General features: G+C 39.0%; 1 protein-coding gene across 2 annotated transcripts in view; it reads right to left on the reverse strand.

Moving 5' to 3' along the window:
• The window catches only part of LOC103093231 (deubiquitinase DESI2-like), a 92,299-nt gene that overhangs the window by 18,323 nt on the left and 53,037 nt on the right, over positions 1 to 20,939 (reverse strand). The gene's annotated exons all lie outside the window — the stretch shown is intronic.

The raw sequence follows: 20,939 nt of genomic DNA on the forward strand, positions 1-20,939 counted from the left end.
AACACTACCCTGCGTGTCTGTGTCTCCTTCTGAATATCTTATACTCGCTTTGGAGTATTTTTCTTGTTTTAATGATGCTCTTTTCTTTCCTTTTTGCTTCACTATTACTATCCCAACAATCCCTCACAATATTTTCTCCCTCATCCCAAAATAAGTTCTGCTTTGTAATAAAAAAAAAGTAAAATCAAGCAAAATAAAGATATACATTGGTTCTGTCTGAAAATGAATGTCTAGATGTATTTAGGTGGTTCCGTTGGATAAAGAGTCAGGCCTAAAGATGGGATGTCTTGGGTTCAAATCTTACCTAGTCACTTCCTAGCTGTGTAAGCCTGGGCAAGTCACATCTTCAAATGTCAAGCTTTTAGCATTCTTCTGCCTTGGAACCAATATCAGTTCTAAGGCAGAGGTATGGGTTTAAAAAATTTTTTTAAGAAAATATGTCTCTAACACCTGACCTCTCTGCCATGAGGTGGGAAGCATGAATCATTATCATCCTTCTGTAGTCATTGCATTGACCAGACTTCTTAATCTTTCAAAGTTATTTTCTTTTACATTACTGTAGTAACTATATAAATTATTCTCTTCATTCTGTCACTACACTCTGCACTAGAAACTTTCCCAGGTTTCTCTGAATCCATCCTCTTTATCATTTCTGATGGCACAACAACATTTCATTTCATTCATATACTGTAATTTGTTTAGTCATTCCCCAGTTAGAGGGAATTCACTTAGTTTCTAATTCTTTGCTGTAACAAAAATAGCAGTCATAGATACCTTTTAAAACAGTTGGTTCTTTTCCTGTTTTCTTTGATCTCTTTAGGGTATATAGATCTAGTAGTGGTATCTCTGGGTCAAAAGTTATGTGCAGTTTAGTAATTTTTGTGTATAATTTGTAATTGTTTTCCAGAATGGTTTGATTAATTCAAAGTTCCATCAACAATGCCTAAGTATGCCTTTCCTTGAATATTCCCTCACACACATTATTGTTATTTTCCATTTTTATCATCTTTGCTGGATTCAAGATGGAAAATCAGAGTTATTTTTATTTTCATTTCCATTGATATTAGTAATTTAGGTAATATTATATAGTTATCTATAGTTCACCTATTTTCTTTTGAGAACTAATTTTTCAAGTTCTTTGATCATTTATCTATTGGGTAATGGCTCTTGTAGCAAAACCTCTATCAAATAAATTTGCTGCAAGGTTTTTTTTTTTTAAACCCTTACCTTCCATCTTGGAGTCAATACTGTGTGTATTGGCTCCAAGGCAGAAGAGTGGTAAGGGCTAGGCAATGGGCATCAAGTGACTTGCTGAGGGTCAAACAGCTGGGAAGTGTCTGAGGTCATATTTGAACCCAGGACCTCCAATCTCTAGGCTTGATTTTTTTTTAGTTTACTGTTTCTCTTCTAATTCTAACTATACTAATTTTTGTGAAATCTTTTCAATTATATATAATCCATTGTAAAATTAAAATACCTTGTTTTGGCAGGTATGATTGCTCAAAGCTTTCATTTTCAAAACAGTTGGCCACACTGGAGAACATTGTTTTTTGTTTTTTAAGAAAGAGGCTCCCACCTTTACATGATTGAAGTGTCTTATGCATTAACTAAAAGAATTTTTAGTTATGTGGAAGAGGGGTAAGGATGTGCTTCTGACAAGTTATGACATGGTAAGGAATTAGGGGAGTGAGATTGAATTGATTTGCATTCAAGTGAAGTAACACTGTATTCTTGCTGAGTATCTTTTCCATGCTACTGCTGAATAAACTGATTTCATTAAATGTTATGTGATTTATAAGTGTCCCATTTCATTCTAATCCCTAGTCTGATTTACATGGTCTTGAATATTTTTTTAAAACCATAAGATTGATATGAAATAGTTTTGTGACTAAAATAGGAAAAGAGTGATACAAAAAGAAAGGAGCTCCAGGTGATTGGGTAGCCTAATATAGGAGATTGATACTTTGAGTCACACTTGGCAAATTGCCTCAGTGGGATCAGGAAAGCACCTTCATTGGCACAGCTGGATTAATCCCCTGAATTTTCAAGAAAGTTGACAAGGGGGATAAAGATATCCTTTGGTATTCATTCCCTGCCTGTTGTTAATGATCCTAGAAAAACTGGATTGCCAGTCTAAGGAAACTAAAAATAGATGGTCAATGTGTATTCAGTAATTGGAAATGGATGTGAATGTGCATTTGGTCTTTAATGATTATACCTTAAAGCTGGAGGAACGATTTATGAACTTAGTAATAACACAAATAAAAGTTGTAATACCGATGGGGACAGATACTAACCACCTCTGGGCATCACGTATTGTCTCCAACCTGGAGTTCTCATTTTAAAAAATGCAATAGTACTGCTGAAATCAGGACTCTCGGGGAAGACAATAAGAGAAAAATGAGGAGAAAAATAGGAACTTTTCCCCAGTAGTGAAAAAAATCTTGAGTATATTCTATCACCACCACTAGAGAGGTTACTTCTAATTTGAGAGCAAGAGAGTTATGTGGGCTTTGACTAACAAGGAATGGTGAAGACTGTAGGATATGTCCAGACAAGACACTGATAGGTCACTAGAATGATGGTTGGGAAGGTCATAGTCCATTTGGGACGATGGATATAGCTCCTCTCAGCTGCCAAGTTCCATTAGTTTGGGAAATCTCACAGAGGATTTATATTTGCAAAGTCCGTTAAATAGGTTAGTGTCTTCAAATGGGAACTGGACTCTCTCCATTTTCAGTTGGCTAACATCAGGAGTTGCACATACCTGCCTAGCAAATGTGAGTTCCCTTTGCAATAGTTTTCCACAGGAGCATCATCAAGACAGGAGATGAAATTCCCAAGAAGATGGATGTAGCAGGCAGCTAGGTGGCTCAGTGGATTGAGAGTCAGGCCTAGAGGTGGGAAATCCTAGGTTCAAATTTGTCCTCAAACACTTCCTAGCTGTATGACCCTGGGAAAGTCACTTGACCCCCATTTCCTAGTCTTTACTGTTCTTCTGCCTTGGAACCAAAGGACAGAAGTTTAAGAGTTTAGAGAAAAAAAAAAAGAAGATGGACTTAATGGACTGACTTTACATTACTCTACCATGGTCTCCTAGGTCCAATGATCCATCAGTGTCAGGAGCAATTAGATACATGCCTGTGCACCTGCACTCATATGTGTACACACATTCCAACTAGTGAAATTTCAATAAATCAGTATAGCAACTGTCCATGCAAAAAGGGACTTGGGGCACCCTGGGGATAGCAGAATAAAGTACAATATCTTCTACCCTAGTAGATGCATAGAGGATGACGATTCCTCTTCCTATAAGAAACTCTGGGTTGGCAGTTCCAAGTCACCCAAGTACATCATGCACTCTTGGGAGTCAGTGGCTATATAAGCACTTTTATCAACCGATATGCCTGTTATTGTACATTAGGCTAAATGGAAACCCTTGGAGCTGTTTAATTAATCCTCCATAATTGGCACTAAACACAAAGTCCCAGGAGATATGACATCTATTATTTCCCTAGTCATGAAGATAAAGGATACTCAAGTACTTTGCCACCACATCTCTCCTTACAATAACCCTGTGTGGCCAATGAGGAAGGTGGATGGCATCTAGCAATTACAGTAGACTACAAGATGCTGAACAGAATCATCATACCAATTACTGTGATCATTCCTAACCTCATATGTGTGATAGAACAGGTAGCCCAGGCCCTGGATGATTGGTGTGGATTTATGCCTTTTTCTCTTTTCCTCTGCCTGAGAGTAGCCAAGAGGATTTGAATTCATCTGTGAAAGAGTTCAGTAAACCATCACCATCTCTTGGGGGTACATGAATTCTACCCTGTAGTGCTATGCTCTATTGAGCAAAGACCTAAAAAAGGTCTCTCTCCCTGAGGGCACTGATATTCACCACAACACTGATGGCATTCTGTTGGCCAACCTGGATAAGGCCATGGTAGCAGAGACCTCTAGATTGGAAAGTAGCCTATATGAGAGGGAAAGGGTAGGAGATCATCTTAAATAAAATACAGGGTCCATCACCTATTGAAGTATGGAGAGATACTGTGAATGGGGAGAAATCAAATTATTCCAACCATGATCTGGATCAAAGTACCAATGTTTAGATCACCACAATCCATTACAAAAGTCCAGGAGCAATTGGACTCTTTGACTTTACCTGGATAGAGACCCCAAATTGGGGTAGTGACTCCAATTTACTGAGTTATCCACAAGTCTGCCTCCTTCAGATCAAGTCAGGGACTGGGTAGAACCCTGGAGAAATGAAAACTGGCTGTCCAGCACTCTCCTCCTTGACCCTCATGACTCCCTAATGCTGATATTTTTGACTGTCTCTATCCAGAAGGAGGAAGCTAAATGGAGACTTTGGCAGACACCAACAAGTGATTAGTTCAGATGATCACTATGTTTCTGGAGCACAAGCTTCCTATAGTGATTACTTATTATACCAATTTAGAAGAAGTTTTTAATTTGTTATTAGGCCCTTGTAACCAATTTGTTACCACTATGTAGTGGATAATAACAAAAAAAGTAACCACTATGAGTGGATAATAACAGGTCATAAAATCACTCTTCAACTAGAGTTTCCTCTTGTGAGTTTGCAGTATGTAAGGTGGGTACATCTAACAAGATGGGTAAAGTTCAAGCAGTCTACATTTTAAATGGAAAAAGTCCATTCAAGTTCATGTTTGTTAAGTCCCTCACCTATTAGTACCCTTCATGAACAGATTTGGACTCTACTACAAGACAAAACCTCCAAATCCAGGTCCAATGCCTAGCCTCCCTAGCTAGCTCAATGATCCCTGAGTCCTGAAGAACACCTTTTTTACCTAGATTGCCAATGGTTCTGCCCAGTAAAAAGAGAAGCATTCCCACTTTCTTGGCACAGATTAAGTACACAGATACACAATACAAGTATGGATGGTGGTAGGTTGTTTGGATTTTCTTTTTTTAATATGAAGCAAAATCTGGATAAAAGAAACAGTTTAGATAAGAAGATAAGAGTATATAACAGACACAAAGCTGTTGGACAGACATAAAGAGGGAAAATTGGTGAGAGTTGATGTTTTGTAATGTACCTCAGTCCTTGAGAGGGAGAATACAATTGGCAACCTCAGTCCAAGTTCTTTGTTCCAAGGTACATCAGAAATCCAATGACCTTCAATAATCTCTTACTGGTTTACTCCTTCTTCCCTGTCTTTAGAACTGTCTTCCCTGGGTCCATAAACTCTCCAGGAACTTGACATTGTTCAAGAAATAACTTCCTTTTTCTATCCTGGGGAATGAGATTCCCCTCTCCTGAGGCCATGGGGTTAAGAGAAGGTAAAACTGCAATGGGTCCTTGCTGATATCTCTCCATGAATGGGTCAAGAAATCAAACAACAAACATTAAGTATTTACTATACCTAGAATACTCTCCCTTCTCACCTCTGCCTCATGACTCCCCTAGATCCATTTAAGACCCAGGTAAAATCCACCTTCTTTCCAGAAGGCAAGGAATCCTTTCCCCATTTGTCCTTAATTCTACTGCCTTCCCTCCAATTTATCCTGTATAAAACAAGTTATAGCTATAGCTTGTTTGAATATAATTGTTTTCACCTTATCTCCCCATCAGAATGTGAACTCCTTGAGAACAGACACTGTATTTTGCCTTTCTTGGTATCCTCAGTGCTTGACCTGGCACATAGTAGGCAATAAATGTTTAACTGATTGCCAGAAGAAACTCATAACTCCACCATTATGTCAGAAGCTGCTATCACCTGAACTAAGGAGTTGTCTTCACTGGGACATATTATTGACTGTTCTAGAGAGGGGCAGCCACTCCCATAAAGACTAAATGCTGCTCTAAAGCCTTTAATTTCAACTCTCTCCAGATCAAGGATTCTTACCCTTGAACTCACCCATAAAACTGAAGTAGATATCAGAATGGACTAGAAACCAGAATCCACTTGAAACAGAAAGACACACACAGAGTGAAAATAAGAAGCTGGAGCAAAATGGAGCAAAATGCTTCAGCTAAAGTAAAAAAGTAGCAATCATGATTTCAGACAAAGCAAAAGCAAAAATAGACCTAATTAATAGAAATAATCTAGGAAACCAAAAGGTACCACAGACAATGATGTAATATCAAAAAATTTTATAACAAGTTTCTCTGGGGGGAAAAAGGGCTTCATTTTTCACTTACATAAAGAATTGAGTCAAATTTATAAAAATAAGAACCATTTCCTAATTGATAAATGGTCAAAGGATATGAATGAGCAGTTTTCAGAAAAAGAAATAGAAGCCATTTATAGTCACATGAAAAAAATGCTCTATCACTATAAATTAGAGAAATTCAAATTAAAACAACTCTAAATTACCACCTCACTCCTATGAGATTAGCTAACATGACAGAAAAGGAAAATAACAAATGTTGGAGATGTGGGAAAATAGGGACATTAAAGCACTCTTGGCAGAATTGTGTAATGTGTGATGGTCCAACCATTCGAAAAACAATTTGGAGTTATATCCAAAGGGTCATAAAACTTTGCAGACCCAGAAATCCGTGCCTCAAAGGAAAAAAAAAGGGGAAAGAGCCTATTTGTACAAAAATATTTATAGTAGCTCTTTGGGTGGGAATATCCATCAGTTGGGAAATGGCTGAACAAGTTGTGGTATATGTTTGTAATGAAATTCTATTGTGTTATCAGGCATGATGAGTACAATGCTTTCAGAAAAACCTGAGAAGACATATATGAACCAATACAGGGATAAATGAACAGAACTAGGAGATCACTGTATACATCAATAGCAATATCATAATGATGATCACCTGGGAAAGACTTTGCTACTCTGATCAATTCAATGATCCAATACAGTTCTGAAAGACTCATGAACAATGCTATCACCTCCAAAGTGAGAACTGATGAACACTAAGTACAAATTGAAATATATATATCTTTTTTTTACTTTATTTTTCTTGCTTTTTTCACAACATAGCTAATTGGAAATATGTTTTACATTACTTTATATGTAAAAATTTTATCATAGAGAATCTGAAAGGAGGGAAATTGGAACTCAAAAAATTATGTTAAAAATAAATAAGAAAATGTTAAGAAAAGGTAAAAAGGATTCTTAGTTTTTTGGGTTTTAGAGACTACCTTTGTCAGTCTGGTGAAATCTATGGACCCTTTTTCTCAGAATAATGTTTTTAAATGCTTAAAAGATATGATTACAAAGGAAACGAATTATATTAAAATATAGATAGTATGGACCCCACGTTAAGAACTTCTGCCCTAAATCACTCTACTAAGAAAGAAATGGGAAAGACAGTTTTTACAGTAAGGCTCTTTATAGCCCTAGCCCAGGGTGCTGGGCCTGGAGTTAGAGAGACTTGTCTTGTGTGACCCTAGACAAGTCACTTAACCCTGTTTGCCTCAGTTTCCTCATCTGTAAAATGATATGGAGAAGTAATTGGAAATCACTCCAATAACTTTGCAAAAAAATAAAAAATAAAAAAATAAACAGCAACAGAACTCCAACTGGGGTCTCTAAGAGTCAACACAGGCCAAGCATAAAGGCAGGAAGAAAGGGGAGAGGGGAGTAATTTACAACAATATGAATCCACCAAGTTGTTCCCAATGCCCTGGAGAGCTTTAATCCTCTCAATGAAGTTGCCAAAGGAGAACAGAGCCTCCATGGAGAGAAGAAATCAAAGCCCCAGATGAAGGCTCACCTCCCATCTTATCTTCAAATGCCTTAAAGTTTTCTTTTTTCTCTTGGAAGATAGGATTGCAAATATCATTATCTCCATTATTTTGGAGGAGGAAACTAAAATGACTTTCCCAAGATCATCCCTAAGCGTTCTGAGTTTGCACCTGGAAAGTATCTAAAAGAGATGGTGAAGCCTGGAGAGTGACATAAAAGGAGGATTTTGGAGACTAAGGAAGGGCCAGCTTTAAAGGTTACTGGGGGACCTCACCAGACTTGGATTGGCAAGAAGGTCACAAACCCAGGTTCCACAGTTCAGGAAAGTGGGCTGAGATGGGAAGAGAGAAAAAAGGAGCAATCGTTATCTGAATTAAACCGGCCAAAGCGCCTACAAGTACTACAGATTCACCAAGTCCAATTAAAAGTAGCAAATCCTGCCTCATCAAGGGATAAATGGAGATGAAGGGGGGAGAGGAGTGTGACAGATGGACCAGTTCCCCCACAGAGCTTCAAGGTGTTCACTTGCTCTAACACTGACCCAAAAGCAGGCTTTCCACAGGGGAGGCTTGTAACAGAAGAGAAGCCCAGGGAGTGCCAAGGGGTCGTGCCAGCTGGCAGATTCAGAAGACGGAAGGAGGTCCTGGGCAGGGAGTCTGGAAGCCAGGCAGGTGTGAGCCTAGGCTCACTCCCCCCTCCCCGTTCTGATAGTCCCCAGGCAACAGCATCAAAGCGAGCGAAGGGAAGACTGAGATGATGGAGGAGGGAAGGTGGCTCACCCATAGTTCTAAAAGGAAAAAAATGAGCACCAGGCTGCAGAAGTCAACTGAAAATGCCAACCCTGCTAAGATGGGGCTCTCTCTGGCCACCTAGAGCTGAGGGCAAGGAGAGGAGAAATTCGGAGTGGGCTCTGGGGATTCTGCTGAAGCCAGATGCTATGGAGAGGGAGGCATCTTGGTAGAGTCAAAAGAAAACTGTTCTGGGAGCCCAAAGATCATGGCTGCTGACTAGCTGTGTGACCTCAAGCAAGTCACTTTTCCATTTTAGGCCTCAGTTTCCTCAATTGCAAAATGGAAGCTTGGACTAGATGATTTTTTTAGGTACTACTCTAAACCCTATGTTCCCTCTGAACTGGAATAGAGACCTTGGAGAGCGCTTAATTCAGTGGTTTGGGTCCTCAGATAGCTAGGTAGCACAATGGATAAAATGCCAAGCCTGGACTAGGTAGAACAAGGGTTCAAATCTGGCCTCAGACACTTCCTAGCTGTGTGACTGTGGGCAAGTCACTTAACCCCAGTTGTCTAGCCCTTCCCATTTTTCTGTCTTACAATTAATACTAAAACAGAATGGTGGGGCAGCCAGGTGGCTCCATGGATTGAGTCAGGCCCAGAGATGAGAGGTCCTGGATTCAAATGTAATCTAGCTGTGTGACCCTGGGCAAGTCACTTGACCCCCATTGCCTTGCCCTTACCACCCTTCTGCCTTAGAATACAGTATTGATCCTAAGATGGAAGATAAGGGTTAAAAAAAAAAGACAATGAAAGGTCTTAAAAAAAATAAATGGATTTGTGAGCCACATATTGACGTAGAACACTACAAATTTATATTGTCTATATTGTATGGTATTTTTATTTATTTTGTTAAAAATTTCTCAAGTATATTATAATCTAGTTGGGACTCTTGGAAATTTTAAGATGAAGCTGTATTTGATGCCTCTGATAATCCATCACTCTTTATTTTGCCATGAAAGAAATTGAGGCCTAGAAAGGCAAATGATTTATCTAAGGTCACACAGAGATGCAATGGCAATTCATGTCTCTTGGTTCCCCTAAACAATCTGAAAGTAATAAAAGAGTAAGGTTTGGCTGGGGCACAGAGTGCTGGAGTGAGAACCAACATGACTTAATGTGTAGAAAACTGTCATTGGAACCAGGAAGACCTTGTTCAAGTCTTGTTCCATATATATTGGTTGTATCCTCCTAGGCAAGACTCTCTTAGTGCTCTGGTGGTCTCTCTAAAGCTAAAACTTGCAGAGAAAGTACCAACTTATTTTAACTGGGGAGTTCCTCACTAAGAGCTCCATATACTGATGAGATCACATTTCTTGTCCCCAGACCTTCATAGAGTACACGAAGAGGAGTTAAGTGAAATAATGCTGTAAAGGTTTAGCTAGAGAAATGCCAAATAAAAAGAATTCTAACCACAACAAACTTGGGAGTTAGTTCAAGTATTCCTACTCCATTTGACAGATGACACTGAGGCATCACTAATGATAGCTAATGTTTATTTAGTACATTTTTTGCCAAGTGCTTTACATATATTATCTCATTTAGCCTCACAACAACCCTCTAAGGGTAGGTGCTATTATTATCCCCATTTTGGGGGAAGAGGAATCTGAGGATGAGAGAGGTTGAATGATTTGCCCAAGGTCACACAGCTAGGAATATCCTGAAATGGAATTTTAAACCCTCTTCCTAAGTCGAAATCCAATATTCTATTTACCACAACAATTAAATGCCTAATAAGCATTTTAAGCATGAGTTTCCTGAAACCAAGACCAGCAATCTGTGCTAGTATTTAAGAGGCACTATTTCTTTAAAAAAGACCGCTTTGATCCAACCTGTTTAGAGAAACCACAAGGACTCAGATAGCTTACTACCCTGTGCAACTCTCCAACTCCTTCCATTCACTTCCTAGTCTCCTCTGATGCTGCAAATAACCAGGTACACTTGAGAGACAGTATCCCCTCTGGAAATGCACCCATGCTCCCTGGGGAGGAGGAGAAGGGGAGAGGAGGGGAGAGAAAGGAAAAAGAAGGAGGGAGAGAAAAAGGAAGAGATGGAGAGAGAGAGGAGAGGAGAGGACAGGACAGGACAGGACAGGACAGGACAGGACAGGACAGGACAGGACAGGAGAGAGACAGTAGGGTAACAGAAACTTAATAGTCATGATCCAAAAACACTCAAGAAATCCCCTGATTACACAAAGATTGATTCCAGACTAAGCTTTCACCGCCAGAGTCTACAGATCCAGGAAGCCAGGTGGTGGAAAGCAGGTAGTAACCCAAGTCGCATCGATTTCAGAATAAAATGGACAAAAGGAATGAATGGAAATTATGTCCCTTCAGAGGTTTCTAAGACTTCTGCATATACTGTGAATTAACTTTGTCTCTCCCAGTGACAATATACCTGGGCTCAAAGAAACTCAGAATTGGAAGTGACCTCAAATATGACCCAGTACAACCAGTACCAGAATAGGAATCCCCTTTTACAACAACCCCAAAAAGTAGCCATCTCTCTTTGAAGACCTCTAGTGATGGGGAGTTCATTACCCCTACAAGAAAGCTCATCTCATTTCTGGACAGCTCTAACTTCCCTAGTATCAAGCTGAAAAATCACCTTTCTGTCATTTCCACTTATTACTCTTCATTCTTCCCTCTAAGGGAAAGCAGAGTAAATCTGATTCTTCCATATAAAAGACTTTTGAATCCTTGAATATTGCTCTTATGATTCCCTAAGTCTTTTCTTCAAGCTAAACATGCCCAATTCAAGTTGAGAGGATTTTTAATTTTGTTTTTGGTACAAGTAGAGGTTGAATCATGTAGAAGGAAAGTTAGATGCTGTGATTCTGAAATCCTCATATAACATGATTTTTCAGTTCCCTTACTATCTTGGTCATCCTCCTCTCTTTCTAGAGGTTTGGTTAAAAAGAAGAAACAATGGTCCATGATTCTTTAAGAATGGGTCCTGGAATCCATACTTGCCAGATTGCCCTAAAGTTGGAAAACCTGAGGTCTCAGTATATTAAAAGAGAAGGAGAAACTGATCAATGGGTTAAATTCATATAGGTTATAAAAAAAAAAAACCTGGACAGAATTTCTCATGGTTGCCACAAGCCACTTCTGCCCATCCAGTCCAATTTTGCTACTGATGGTCATGCCAAACTCTCCTCATTCTCTCTGAGACTTCGTTTCCTTATCTATAAAATGAGGATACTTAAAATAGCTCCCTCACAGTGTTTGTTGTGAGGCTCAAATCAGCAAATATAGGTCAAGGATTTTTCAATATAATTGAAAATTTGTTTATTATAATTGTTTATTAAAATCATAAGGATGTCAGAAAGTCAGCAAAAACTACACTTACTAGTAAGCAGAATTGGAAATCTTTGATCCTAGAAGAAAAGACTCTTTATTCTCTTCCCAGTATTATTCAACTAGATAGCTATTAGCTCAGTCAATTGTATATAGAGAGGTCATAAGTGAAATCCACCCCATGTTGAAGCCAGGAGAAAGATGCTAGGCTTATCCCACAAAGAGACCTACAGAGTATAGGTCCACAGGTGGAAAACAGGTTCTGTAAGCAAATGACAGAAGGTTCCTTCTGGTCCTCCAGAAGGAGAGAGGGGTATTTCAACCAGGTGGCTAAAATCATGCCAGATGAAGGGTTAGCAGTCCAACTATTGCCTGGTTCATGCCCCACCCCCACTAGTTTAATGGATAAATTTCCCAAATCAGTCCAACCTACTGGTCCCTGGATGGATGTCTTTGGAGTGATAACAACATAAACACAGAAGTGAGGTGGCAGGTGCCTCTCTAGATCAGTGGGTAGAGTTAGGTGTGGAGAGAAGGATGGTAGGAATAAAAGGGAATAGGCATAAAGAAAATGAATAATCAGCTTTGTTAATCAAGCAATAGTTGGCATTTGGACAGCATGTGTCAGTAGAGAGCTTGACAAATTAATTCTGTCAAGCTTAGGATGGATCTGAGAGGTCAGGTCTATACCAATGGGAAAGGGAGAATGCATAATGAGTCTGCTGGTAGTTTTATCTGAATTATTCAGATTTATTGGCTAAAATATGATCTATATGTATATGCATAGATTATTAAACAGACTTGCTGTGCCAAGTTATTTTTCAGGCAGTACAAGGTTTATACCAAGTCATCTGGACCCCCTAAAAAGGGAAGCAAAATGGTATATCTGACTTTTGAAATATAGCTATGCCTGCTCCTTTTCTAATCATTCATGTGCTTATTAGTGCTTTTTATGCTACTCTTCATATAGTAAAATAATGATATGCATGCAAACTATATTGTTATTCTGATTATTTAATTCAAAAAATATTTGTTGAGTACAATTAGGTGTTGCAGTGGATAGAGTACTGGACCTGGAATAAGGAAGATCTGAGTTCAAATCCAGCCTCAGACATCTACTAGCTGTGTGACCCTGGGAAAATCACTTTAACCACGGTCTGCCTCAGTTTCCTCATCTGTAAAATAGGAATAATCATAGTACTTGCCTCTCAGAGTTGTTGTGAGAATAAAATAAACAATGTTTGTTAAGCACTTTGAAAACTCTAAAATGTTATTACTAGTAGAAAGATCTAAGATTTGTAGTCTGAGGACTCTGGGTTTGACTCCTAATTCTGTGTTTACTAAGCAGTGTGAGGGTGGGCAAGATCATTTACTTCTTTGTTTCCTCTATAAACAAGAGAATTGATTAGACCTCTGTGGGATGTTGCAATTAAATCCTATGATGATGTTCATATAAAGTCTTGCCCTTAGGAAGCTAGACCTGTGAACATGTTCCCCATACCAATACGCCTGTAAAAATCAGAGTGCAACACAAATCTGTGCTTATCGCCCATGTACCATTATTATCCTCAACCTTTAGGGTTTCACTGGTTTCATGAACCCCCAGTATGAAAACTTCATCCACTGATGCAATCTACCCACACAGATCCTATCAATTAATCAACCAATAAGCATTTATTAAAAGCCTATCATGTGCCAGGCACTCTAGAGACAAAAGTGTCACAGTCATAGCCCTCAAGGAGCTTACATTCCATTGGAAGAGACAAAAATCTACATTTGTGTGGCAGTCCAAATCTGAAGTTATGTGAAATCTAGAGATCACATCAACAAGAACACCTGTTATCAAACAGCCACTAGATTGACATATTAGAAAATAAAACAGTTCTGAGGATATAATTGTACCCAAGAAAGAAAGCTAAACTGCATTTATATATCTAGTAGTTCCAATTTCTCTCCTGAAATCCAGTCCTCTTGGACACCACCAGTTGTCTCTTGGGCATTTCCATATGACACAGACATTGTAAAACATATAAATATCCCATAGACAAACAAAACTCATTATTTCTCCTTAAACCTATTTTTTCAATTTGCATTAAGAATGCTACCATTCTCACAGACACCCAGATTCACAACCTCAGGGTCATTTCCAACTCTTCACTATCCCTCACTCCACCCTAACATCTAATTAGTTGCTAATTAGTTGATCAGATTGATTCTACATCCTTTTTTTTCATTGATTCTACATACCATTAACTGATTTTGTCCTGTAATGGCCTCAATCATGATTCTTTGTTTCAGAAACTCAGCTGGTCTTAGACAGTTAAGTTTAGAAACCCAATTTTCTTGCTAATCACTGTCCTAGCCTTGGTTCAAATTTGGAATCCTTGAAAAATGCAGGTGGACATCAGGGAGTTTGGTACACTACCAAGCTAACTGATGCAGAGTGAAATGATCAGAACCAGAACACTGTACACTGAAAGTGAAGCAGTGTGGAACTACCCAATGTAATGGACTTTACTACTAGTAGCAATGCAATAATCTAGGACAATTCTGGGAGACTTGAGAGAAAGAACACTACCACATCCAGAGAAAGAACTGTGAAAGCAGAAACTCAGAAGGAAAAACATATGACTTATTGCATGTATATATGGGTATCTGACTTGGGGTTTAGGCTTTTAAAAATACTCTATTGCAAAAATGAATAATATGGAAATAGGTATCAAGTGATAACATGTGTACAACCCAGCAGAATTGCTTGTAGGCTCTGGGAGGTGGAGAGAGAAGAGAAGAGGGAAAGAAAATGAATCATGTAAATGTGGGAAAATATTTTTTTAAAAAATAAACATTTAAAATGGAAAAATAAACATATTAGGAGAGTAAAAATTAAAGTTAAAAATTAGAATATAGGGACAGCTAGGTGGCACAGTGGAAAGAATGCCAGGTCTAACATCAAGAGGACCTGGCTAAAATCTTGCCTCAGATATTTCCTAGCTGTGTGACCTTGGGCAAGTCACTTAGCCCCCATTGCCTAGCCCTTACCACTCCTCTGTCTGGGACCAAATACACAGTACTGATTCCAAGCCAGAAGGTAAGGGTTTTGTTTTTTTTTTTAATTCCCATTGAATGAATGAATAACAGTTTAGAAATGCTTGAGACCAAGGAAGGCTACTTAACTTGCCAACAGTTATACAAAACCAGTATATACCAAACTCAAGACTTAAACCTCAGGTTTCTTGACTCTAAGGCCATCTTTCTCTCCATTACAGGACATTGACTCTCTCAACCTACATAGTAAAGGGCAAGCTCAAAGGGATAGTGAAGAGTATTGATCAGGAGCTGAAGATTTAGGTTCGCATCCTACCACTAACTTCTTGTGGAGAAGTAAATTATCTTCTCTGGGTCTGAATCTGAATGTGTTAAAGGGTTTGACAATTAGACAATTGCTAAGGTTAAATGAGATATTATTTTTAAGGGCTTAACACAGTGACCACCCCATTGTAGGCATTTAATAAATGTTCATTCCCTTAGTCTCCTGCTATCCCACCCCACATCTAGATATATGGCTTTTATTCTGGGAAAGAAGGAAAGAAAAGGACCATAAGATTAAAGAAGGTTGAAGGTAAGCCAGGAAATCTTTCCAACAGTTACTTCATTTAGAGCCATAAATTATACAATACAAGCCCCATTCTCTCTCTCCCCACCAGATCTTGCTTGGAGACAGGTCCTTACTGACCTTATGACCAGATGGCTGACTTCCTTGGCACTGAACACAGATCAATGTCTGTAGATAGAATGAATATAATAATGACGTTGAGAGGGGCACCACACAGCAATTGTAAGAAAGCTAGAATACCAGTGCCCTGCCAATCAATATGGCAGGTGTAGTATTGTTTACACACACACACACACACACACACACACACACACATACACACACACACACCACAACACAACACAACTTGCCAGAATATCAGAAACCTTGAAATCCAGCCCCAAAATGAGGTTAGCTTTTTATACTTAGCTGTGTGACCATGGGCAGGTCACTTACCATATCTGAGCTTTGATGAGAGGCAGCTTTAGAAATAACTGCCAGGAAGACATGAGTTCAAACTTTTGTTGTTATTGTTGTTATAAGATATGGATCCCTGCAGAGGGAAGGGGAAGGAATATATTTGGAAATTAAGGTGATATAAAAATGAAACATATCAATAAAAATTTATAAACGCTTTATAAGTGTCAGCTCTGAATTGTATGTCCTTGGGCAAGCTCTTAATTTTTGTAGTCTGAGTTGCTTTTGTAAATGTCTATTTTCAGATGTACATTGGGACTTATATTTACTCATATTACCTATCTCATAGGATTGTTTATAAGGATGAAATGATTTAATGTAAGGTATTTTAGGATAGCTAAGTTGGCACAGGGGATAGAGTTTCTGTTCTGGAGTCAGGAGGATGTCAGTTCAAATCTAGCCTCAGATACTTACTAGCTATGTGATCCTGGGCAAATCATTTAACCTTGTTTGTCTCAGTTTCTTCATCTGTAAAATGAGCTACAGAAGAAAATGGCAAAACACTCCAGTATCTTTGACAAGAAAATCCTAAATGGAATCAGAAAGAATCGGGTCCACAACTAAAATGACTGAACAACAGGTACTTTCTAACCATAAAATGTAAGTTATTTTACTCATTTTACTAATTTTGAGAGATCTATTTCAATAGTGGGAATATTCTTTTCTATCCACACAAATTATAGTTTCTCTTTCTGTGAAAAATTTTCATGCTTAGATCACAGGATTCAAAACTAAAAGGACTATAGCAGTCATCTAGTCCAATTTCCTCTTTTTATAGGAAGCTGAAGTAGAGAGAGTTGGGACTTTCTCAAGGTCACACAGGAAGTAATAGAATCAAGATTAAGTACTTAGCTGAGTCTATGATCTCATGTGGGCAGATACCAGGAGTTTGTATATCATTTTACTGGTTCAGACATCAATCACACACACACACTCACACACACACACACACACATCCTTCTTTATTCTAAGAGGCTTTCATTCATGTCTTTCCTTAAACCAGTCTAAGAGAATCCACCCAACACATGGTTTCCTTCCTATTTTCGTTTAGTATCAAGAGCTTACCAGGGTAGCATTTGGTAGTTACCTAGAGGCAACCAGATGGCACTGGACAAGTCACAACTCTGTTTCCTCAGACAATGAGCAAGAGAAAGAAATGGCAGGGACAGCTAGGTAGCTCAGCAGATTGAGAGCCAGATCTAGAGAAGGAAGTCCTGGATCCAAATCTGACCTCAGACACTTCCTAGCTGTGTGACCCTGGGCAAGTCACTTAACCCCCATTGCCTAGTCCTTACTGTAGCTCTTCTGCCTTGGAACCAATCCACAGCATTGATTCTAAAACAGAAGTTAAGGGTTTAAAAAAGAAAAAGAAGGAAATGGCAAACCACTTCAGTATCTGGAATGCAAATGGAGTCACAAAGAGTCACACCAACTAGGACACACACAATTAACTCTTAAGAAAGGCATGTATTAAGATGTCATAGTAAGAAAAGGTAGCTAAAAAATATCTCTACCTCTGAAATCTAGGGCGTAGTCTCTCAGGAAGATATACATTGTCCATGACAAGAGTGGGCACAAAGTACAGTAATAGGCCCAGTTGTGGAGAAGGTATGTGGCCAAGGCTCCTCACTCTTCTGGTAGTGTTCAATCTCAAAGTCTTTTTCCTGCCGTAGCATACTCCCGAAGCTCCCTTGAGTGAATCATCACTGCTCTAGATTGCTTACCCAGGCTTCTAGGGTCTGCTTTTCTCCACAGCTCTGCTCTTCGCTAACAGGGCTACTTCCCTTCTTTGGAGCCAGAGACCCTGATCCTTGAAGCTGCTTCCGGCCATGGATAATTCCCAGTATCTATGTGTAATCATCATTCAGACACTCTTTATACTGACTAATCTGGGGGTTAGCTAAGTATCTACAGACCTGGGAGTTGTAAAACCTCCCAGGCTGAAAAAGCTAACTTGGTAAAGAAACGAGAGAACAAACTGGCAGCAGTTTCCAAAATGCTCTCTGTGAGAGAGACTCAGGGAGAGAGAAGAGAGCTGTGGCTGAACAGCAGCAGAAAAAAGAGAAGGAGTCCAGGAAACAATCTAAGCTTTAGGGCACCTGTAGCCTCCTTTCTCCTGTTTCACCACTCAGCAGCAGGGAATGAAAGAACACTACCTAATTAGAGAAGCCATTGATGATAAATCACCCATCTCCATGTCTCCCTCCCTTTTGTCTATACATTATTAGCCACTAAGTGTTTCTTTGCTCATTTAAATCTGGTTTTCCCAATTGATGGTCTTGTAGGCAAAGGAAGGATTTTATTGCATCCGACATTTGTGTCTGCAATATAGAACATATGCATAGGGGGAGAAAGACAGCAAATAATTAGCAGCACCAAATTTAACCACATTTAAAGCCATATTTTCTTTCTGGTGACCAAAGAAATTACTGAGGGGGTTAGATTTTTATGGCTATTACTAATAATCTGCATTTTTAAGCTTTCTAAATTTGCAGAGAAAAAAATCCCCATGGAACCAGAATGTTTGCCCCAAACTAAAACTCTTCAAAACTAGTCTCTTTATCTCCCAGCTGATGGCTGCCTTTAAACAAGGGGAAATTTCAGGTTCTCTGGTAGGGCAGATAATACCAGGAAAAAAGCAAGGGAAAGTAAAATCAGGGAATGTCATGCCCTGAGTTATTTCCAGTGGGAAACTAGAGGAGACTGGGATCATTCAGAAGAATCAGTTCCACCCACATTCCTAAAGGGAGAGGAAAATAAAGCTCTTCAGTCAAATGTCCCTCCATAATAGTACCTACATGTAATATCTACATAGTAATACCTATGTGTCTGTCTGGAAAAAGTGTGTTTCTTCTTACACAAATACAAGCCAATGGGGTTGGGGGAAATTAGGAAAGAAAATCCTCTTTCTCTCACAAGGAAAGCTGTGTTCTTACCTGACTGCTGACTCCCACCTAAGACTCACCTGGACTCACCAGAACTCTCCAAACAGCTCCTACTATTAGATTTTGATTGTAGGGTTTAGCTATTTAAAGTCCTAGAAGGGGAGTAGCCTTCCAATTCAGCTGACTTTGTGAAAAGGCTATTCATATATTAAAGCCAATCTGTAAGTGTATCTTATTAACTATATCAACTGAGCTGAGAGAAGGATGATGGAAGGGGAAGAGGGAAAGAAGAAAGAATCGTCTTCCAACATAAGTAAAATGCTTGACAAATTTTAAAGAATAACATAAATGTCTATTATTATTGTATGAAATCATGTAGCATTTTAGAGGTGGTTTTGAAAAAAGAAATCACCAGAATAGTGCATCATTTTGTCAGGTCAATTATGGTGTCACAAATAACTGTCTGGTTTTAAAGCAATTGGTGCCAAAACGAAGGCACTAAACACTTATATACCTATCTTCAGCAGACAGTAAGTAACTTACCTTTTCTGGAATTGTTCTTCAGTAAATGCTAGTTAAAATTAGACCAAGAAACTTCTGTCATGGATCAAGATTTATGTGGTGGAATAAAGAATAATATGAAAGATACCTTATCTCAGAGACTCCATAAATATGTGTTCATGGGCCAGAGCACATCTTAACCCACACAGGGAAGAAACAGGGGCCATGCGAATGAAAGAGAGAGAAAAAAGATGAATGACACAAAAATTGGTTTTGAGCTACTTTGGGAAGAAAAAGAACAAGCACTTATAAACATACAGAGTGCTCCTTTTAGAACTCATTTTCCCACCATCTGTCATGAGTCCTAAAGGATTTCATTCCTAGGAAGGTAGGAAAGGCTAGAACTGCAGCAGAATATTGTAATCTTTCCTCCCCCCTTCCCCCTCCCCACTCTTTTTTTTCATTTTATCAGGCATTCTTTGAATGGGCTTTATAGCTGATTTGCCATTAAAGAAGCTTTCTGGGGAGCCACACCTGCTCCTTCCTTTTGTTTCCAAGTTTTTGCTGGCTTCTGACCACAGATGAAGTGGTTAACCCTGGCCCCCATTCCTTCCATTAGCAGGGAGTTTCCTCTGGACCTAGCAGCTGGCTCTGTGTCAGCCTCAATTTGATTTTCAAAAGAGCTTTTAACTTCACCAAATACAAAAGCAGCTCAAACACCCTGGGCTGGGTTGCTCATCATGTAAATTATTGCTTCCCAGATCCTAAGACATGGTTCGTGTCAATATAAAAGGTCAGAAAATGCAATGGGGCTTAGTCCAAGCACCCAAACACACCAGTGGCCCAACAAAAGAAGGACAGAGCAATTGCCCCCAAGGAAGGAAATGTGACTCAAATGAGACAGCTGGTCCCCCAGTCTACTGGGAGGATTTGGAATATCAGTATTGAAAGGAAAAGGGTAGGGGGAGAAAGAGAAGAAAGGGGGAAGGGGCCGATTAGATACAAAGCAGAAATCACCTACCATACAGCATATGGTAGTAGAAACAGGAAAGGAGAACAAAGAGGGTTCCTGTGGATGGGAAATGGTTGAATAAATTATGGGATATGAATGGAATGGAATACTATTATGCTATAAAAAAGAGAACATGAAGAATTTTGAGAAATATCTTAACCCTGGAATCAGCTGATGCAGAGGAAAGAAAGCAAAGCCTGAAGAACAATGTGATTATAAAAATGTAAATAAAAAGAATGCCAAAAAGTAGCTGACTGAGATTAATTACAATGACAACTCTTAAAGAAGGAGATCAGCAGAGGAAACATACCTTCCTTTCACTTCTTACAACAGAGATGGAAAATTGTATACACTATCAGATGAGATCACTTTGTCAGTTGATTTTAACTGTTTTTCTTTTGTAGAGACAGTGTCCTGGGCATACCCAGGTCTCCTAGCACAAAGATACTTTGCATTGTTTGGTGAATTGTGATCTTCACCTTTGTCCCAGTCTATCCAATTTTAGACTCAGCCTTTCTGACTCTCCAGTCAACCAAAAGAGACTGCTCCATATAACCCTTGGTAGGGGATGGAACTAGGTAATCTGAGCATGCCGAGGACAAGCCCATTGACATTTTGTTTCAAGGAAAGGACCAGTGCAAGAAAAGATAGCATATTAGGATGACTGTCATATAAAAATCA

The sequence above is a fragment of the Monodelphis domestica genome, chromosome 1 (assembly GCF_027887165.1).
Source record: "Monodelphis domestica isolate mMonDom1 chromosome 1, mMonDom1.pri, whole genome shotgun sequence".
NCBI classification, from domain to species: domain Eukaryota; kingdom Metazoa; phylum Chordata; class Mammalia; order Didelphimorphia; family Didelphidae; genus Monodelphis; species Monodelphis domestica.